Raw genomic sequence first — 6,287 nt, forward strand, 5'->3', positions numbered from 1 at the left:
CTCAAGACTGGACTCCTATGATATATCCTTTTTGTTGGTCTCTGTCTCATGTTTCTTCCCACTCCATTCCATCTTCCATTCAATGACCAAAGCTATGTCCCTAAAGCTCAAGTCTGACTGCATAGCCCAATCAATTACACAGGTTCCCTATTACATCCAGGCTCAAATATAAAATAAAATACAAAGTCCTTTGTTTGGCCTTTTGAAGCCCCCCATGACTTGTCCCTTTCCTTCTTTTCCAGTCATATTCCCCATTATTCCCCTCCACACAACTTACAATCCAGTGACACTGGCTATTCTTCACCCATAATGCTCCATTTCCCAGTTTGATGTATTTTCGCTGCCTCTTCCCCTTGCTTGGAATGCTTTCCCTCTCCATCCTTCCCCAACTTCCCAGCTAAAATCCCTTCTATAAGAAGGCTTTCCTGATTCCCCCTAAATGCCAACGCCTTTCCTCTAAGCTTTCTCTCCAATTTGTCCAGTCTATAGCTTATTTGAACATGGTTATTTCCATGTTGTCTCCCTCATTAGACGGTGATCTCTTTGAGGACAGGGGCTGTGCTTTGCCATTCCTTGTATTTCTAGTACTTAGCACAATCACTAGCCCTTTGTACACATTAAATGCTTGTTGGTTTATTTGAACTTATTTGACTCCATTTCCTTCAACCAATTTTCATATGTATTATTTTGAAGGCCCCTTAGGGTTGTCATCTTCCCAATATCTTTTTTTGTTTGTTTTTTTAGGTTTTTGCAAGGCAAATGGGGTTAAGTGGCTTGCCCAAGGCTACACAGCTAGGTAATTATTAAGTGTCTGAGACCTGATTTGAACCCAGGTACTCCTGACTCCAGGGCCGGTGCTTTATCCACTACGCCACCTAGCTGCCCCCATCTTCCCAATATCTTATAGCTTATCAGTATGCTTCCTAAAATGCTTCACTCAGAACTAAAAACAATACAGGCATACCTTGGAGATATTACAGATCACCAACTATTGCAATAAAACAAGTCACAGGAATTTTTTTGCTTTCCATTAAATTTCCAGTGCATCTAGTATAGTGTGAACATACAGTAGTCTATTAAGTCTGCAGTAGTAGTATTATGTCAAAAAACAATGTACATACTTAATTAAATAATATTGCCTTGCTAAAAATACTAGCCACCATCTGAGCCTTCAGGGAGTTTAATCTTCTTGTTGGCAAAGGTTCTTGCCTCAAAGTTGGTGGTTAATCAGGGTGACTCTAGCAATTTCTTTAAATAAGACATTTGAACACTTAGTGGACATAGTAGGATTATTAATTGACCTAATTTCAATATTTTGGTGTGCCTCAAGTTATAGAATTCTTTTTTTTTTAGGTTTTTTGCAAGACAAATGGGGTTAAGTGGCTTGCCCAAGGCCACACAGCTAGGTAATTATTAAGTGTCTGAGACTGGATTTGAACCCAGGTACTCCTGACTGCAGGGCCAGTGCTTTATTCACTTCGCCACCTAGCCACCCCAAGTTATAGAATTCTTAAGGAGAGAGAGAAGGAGGATTAACTGGTTTGCAAAGAAGTCAGGACACTCACACCATTTATTGATTCATTTCACCATCTTATATAGGCCCTGTTCATGGTGATTCAAATAAATACAACACTAACATCAAAGATCACTGATCACAGATCACCAGAATGGAAATAAAAATAAGAAAAAGTTTGAAATATTACAAGAATTATCAAAATGTGATAGAGATACAATGTGAGTACATGTTATGGGGAAGAATGGCACCAATGGGCTTACTTGACCAAGGGTTGCCACAAACTGTCAATCTGTAAAAAATGAAACATTTACAAAGTGCACTAAAATGTAGGCCTGTTCTCCAGACTTACTTGGACCCAAGCAAATTCCAACAGAATTTGATCACCTCCCTAATCCTGGACTCTATCTGTGCCAAAGAGTTAAGAGATCCTGAATTCCTAGGAAAAGAACACTAGGAAAAGCAAACATTGTGAGTATTTTATAAGATCCCAAGTGCTCTATTAGGAAAGACTCTTGTTTATGAGTCAGTAGTTTCTTTTGAGGTCTCTTAGTGTTTGTTTTTAATCACTTTCCTTTCTCCCACCCTCTACTCCTCCTTCTAATTATGTTGAACATCATTTATCATAGAAAGGAGATGTGCAAAGCTCTTCAAAATCTTTCCTTGTCCTATTGGGTTTCTAGTTTCACCTCCTTTTGTTAATCAATAGAATCATTCATTTCAGAATGCAATTCTTTTTGTTTTATAATACCATCTAAAAAATTGTAGATTTTTGCAGCTTCACTGAACATCCCCTGGCATTTAAATTACTAAGTGGACAAGTAACTTAGGCATGGCATTTAAATTAGTAAGTGGCATTTAAATTAGTAAGTGGACAAGTAACTTAGGAATTTGGCAAAAATAACATTCTGTGTGGGCAGATGTCTGTTTACATCATGATCGGTTTATTATTGACTTTAAAAAAAGGCAGTGTTTCGAGAGTTATCAGTGCAGTTCCCAAGGACCTGAGCAAGAAAGAGTGCAGTATTTCTGAGTGACAGCTAGAAAGAAGACTGGTCTTGGCATTTGGACTTTTCACTGTATCTGGGCATTAAATCTGTTTCCATTGGCTCATTTTTGGGGGTAATTTTTTCAACTTTCCAAAGCCATCTTAAAATTCTTCAAAGGAAGACGGAGGTATGCATAGGGTCTGGAAGATTCATCAATAACTCAGCCCCAATGATCCCCTTCCAAGTTATGGTGTATATTAAGTCCCCTAGAGATGCAGACACCTTAAATGCTCAAACTTTTTACAGTCTTCCCTAAGGGCTTAATAAAACTTCCTTGATGGGGGGAGGGAAGAGGGAGAGTATTTTTAACTGAAAATAAAATTTAAAAAAAGAGGTCTCAGACACTTAATAATTACCTAGCTGTGTGGCCTTGGGCAAGCCACTTAACCCCATTTGCCTTACAAAAACCTAAAAACAAAAAACAAACAAACAAAAAAACAACAAAGGTTCACTGAATTGAATGGGCCAGTGCTGGAAAGCTGCTGTGGATTAAGAATCTCATCTCTCATATAAAGATATAACCAGTGGCCTGCCCTTCTCAATGAGAGTAAGGAATAGTATATAATCATTTAAAGAACACTTAAAAGTCATCACCACTATAATGAGATGTTCTCAAATGGAGAATGCAGGTACTTATTTATTGGTCCCCAACCCATAAAAGCAGGTATCAAATTTATTATCTTCCCTTTCCTTATTATTCCTTAGATTTTAGGAGATATTAATATAATGTTTTATTATTTGGGTTTTTTTTTATAACTTGTTCTTTTCAATAGCTCTCTAAGGAAGTAAAAAGACTAAAAGAACACCAACTTTTTTATTTTTTAAGAAAGAGGTTAAGTCATATAAACCTATATAAAAATTGCTTACTGTTTTAGGGAGGGAAAAATTTTTTAATTTTTTTTCAACTTAAAAAAGTGGATGTTAAAAATTTTCTCCTATAGTTGAAAAAATACTATTTTTAAAAAGGAGACTGAACATCCTTAATATGTATGATTTTCCTTGCTGTCAAAGCATTTTTTCTGTGCCTGTAAAGAGGCTTTTATCTATTTTGGAGAGTAAACAAATGTAGTCAGTTCTAGTTAACTTGTCTTTGGCTTAATTGTTTGTATGAAGCTTAGGGAGGAACATTTTTCTAATCTAAGTAGCATAGATTACTCAGTTATTCATCTGGCTTGTGATTTTTAGGTCTAAAGAAAGTGAAGTTTATGAACTAGTTCATATGGACTGGAGTCACTGAATCCCATAGATTATTCTTGTTAAAATCTGACCAGAGAGGCACACAGCGACATGGCTAGAAGACCAGTCTTACAGTCAAGAAGACCCACATCCTGACCTTGCCAGACACATAGTCTCATTGTTGATGGCTCCTGATAATTCCCCAGAGCAGAAGGGTTGTCAGTCCATCCTCATAGTTGAGATAAGTTCTATTAAACTGAGAAATGTCTTGGCCAAAAATGCTTGAGAATATAAAAAGATCTTTTTTAAATTGCTAGTACTTCCCAGTCAATTCTCAGGAAATTTTTTAAGCCATATTTTTAGAAAAATGCTAGCTTCTTTAATTCTTAAAATATATAAATTAAAAAACCAAATATATTAAGCACTCACTCTATATTATATTGTGCACAAACAAAAAACTGTGTGTAGGGTAGTGTAGTGCAATGGAAAGTGAACTAGACTTGGAGTTACAGGATGTGTGTTCAAATCCTGATTCTGGCTTTACCTTATCTTGACCTCTCTGGGCCTCATCTGGTTTCCTTATTTGTAACATGAGAGGAGTTGAAACTCTGAAAGACTTCTGGTCTCTGATCAGTGTCATGATTAGTCAAGATTCCAATGGACAGATGATGGGGCATGCTACCTACCTTCTAAGAGCAAGGAGGTGGACTTAAAGTATGGAATAAACTGAGCATTTTTGTATGTAAACAATATGGGAATTTGTTTTCTTTGACTTTGCATATATGTGGCAAATGTTTTGTTTTCCTTTTCTTTTTTTCCCAATGGAGATAGGGAGAATGGAGCAGGGGAAATATATATATATATATATATATATATATATATATATATATATATATATATATATATTACATGTTAATTGGGAAAGGAAAGGAAGGAAAGGGAAAGGAAGGGAAGGGAAAAGGAAAAGGAAGGGGAAAGGGGAGAGAAGGGGGAAAGGAAAAAGGAAGGAAAAGAGAAAGGGAAGGGAAGGGAAGGAAAGAAACAAGGTGTAGGGGATAGAGCACTGGGCCTGGAGTCAGGAAGACCTGAGTTCAAATTAACCTCAGATACTTCCTGGCTATGTGACTTTGGTCAACTATTGCTTCAGTACCTGTAATATGGGGATAAAAACAGTATCTATCCCATAGGGTTATTGTAAAGATCAAATGAAATAACATTTGTATAATACTTAGCACAGTGTCTAACACTTGAGCATTATATAAAAGTTAGAAAAAGAAAGAAGTCTAACTAGATGATCTCGTGGGCCTCTTACAACTCTACAGATGTCAATTTAAATAATGTAATTTATTGCGTGGTATAGGTCCTTACACCAGCATACTTTCCTTTGTGGATTGGTTCAGTAACTGGCATTCTCTTTCCTTGCTTGCTGAACCCGTGACTTAAAATAAATACTCCACCAGAGATGCTTCAGAAGCATGTGTGTTATTAGTGGCAACTGGAATTCATCTTTCCCAAGGTAGCTGAATTAGCTGGAGCAATACATAGCATCTGCTTTTACTCATTATAGGAATTTCTCTTGCTGTGAAATCTAGATCTCTGTTTTGTTTTAAGCAATAAAGCCAATGGTGGTAGTTGAAGTAACTATAACACTTTAGAACATAGTTTTAACTCTATTCTCCCTCTTTCTAAGCCTTGATTTCCTCATCTGTGAAATGGGGATAGTCACATTCACATTTATCTCATTGGGCTGTTGAGCTAAATTGCCATTTAACAGGAAGCTGGTGTATTTGGTAGTATTTACACTTCTTCCTCAAAGTATCTCAAAGCTTTTCACAGATGTTATTGTAACTGTTTCAAGCATGAGATTTAAGAGCAATTTGCAGGTGACTACAAAGTTACAGATAGAACTTCAAGGTCTTGAACACTTTTATATTACATATACATATACATATATACATAGTTGCGATTCCTATCTCCTCTACTTTTCTTCTCCCAACTTTGTTTCTTTATCTTTCATCTAGAATAAGAATTCCTAACCTGGGGTGTATAGACTCTCAAAGGAAACATATTGATTTCCACAGACCCGTGAACTTGGAAAAAAAATTCCATCTTTATCTCCAATAACTTTTGACTGAAACTGAGCATTTCCTTCAACTGTGTTTGTAAGCGATGAAACATGTTTCTGAGAAACCCATAGGCTCTGAGAGGATGATTTAGATTCATTTAGATGGTATTTTCAAGTTCTATTGAGCTCCTCAGAAACAGCAGCTTCCTAAAAATCCAGGCTTTTCATCTTAAACCGGATTCTTCCAGAAGAGGGCAGAGGGGAGAAAACTCACCCTCCACTAACTCGCTGAATATGTCCTGGGATCAGCTGCTAACAGAGCCCACCAACAATTTAAACAGGCCCCAGGCAGAGCCTGTGAGGAGGCTGGGGGCCTCAGGCCCTGCAGAGACCCTCCTGCTTCCCTCAATAGTGGAGACTGAAGCCTGCTGCTCATCCTAGTGGCTCCCTATAAGACTGCTCCCGTGGCTGGGCTGGGACTTAT

The sequence above is a fragment of the Macrotis lagotis genome, chromosome 6, assembly GCF_037893015.1.
Source record: "Macrotis lagotis isolate mMagLag1 chromosome 6, bilby.v1.9.chrom.fasta, whole genome shotgun sequence".
NCBI classification, from domain to species: domain Eukaryota; kingdom Metazoa; phylum Chordata; class Mammalia; order Peramelemorphia; family Peramelidae; genus Macrotis; species Macrotis lagotis.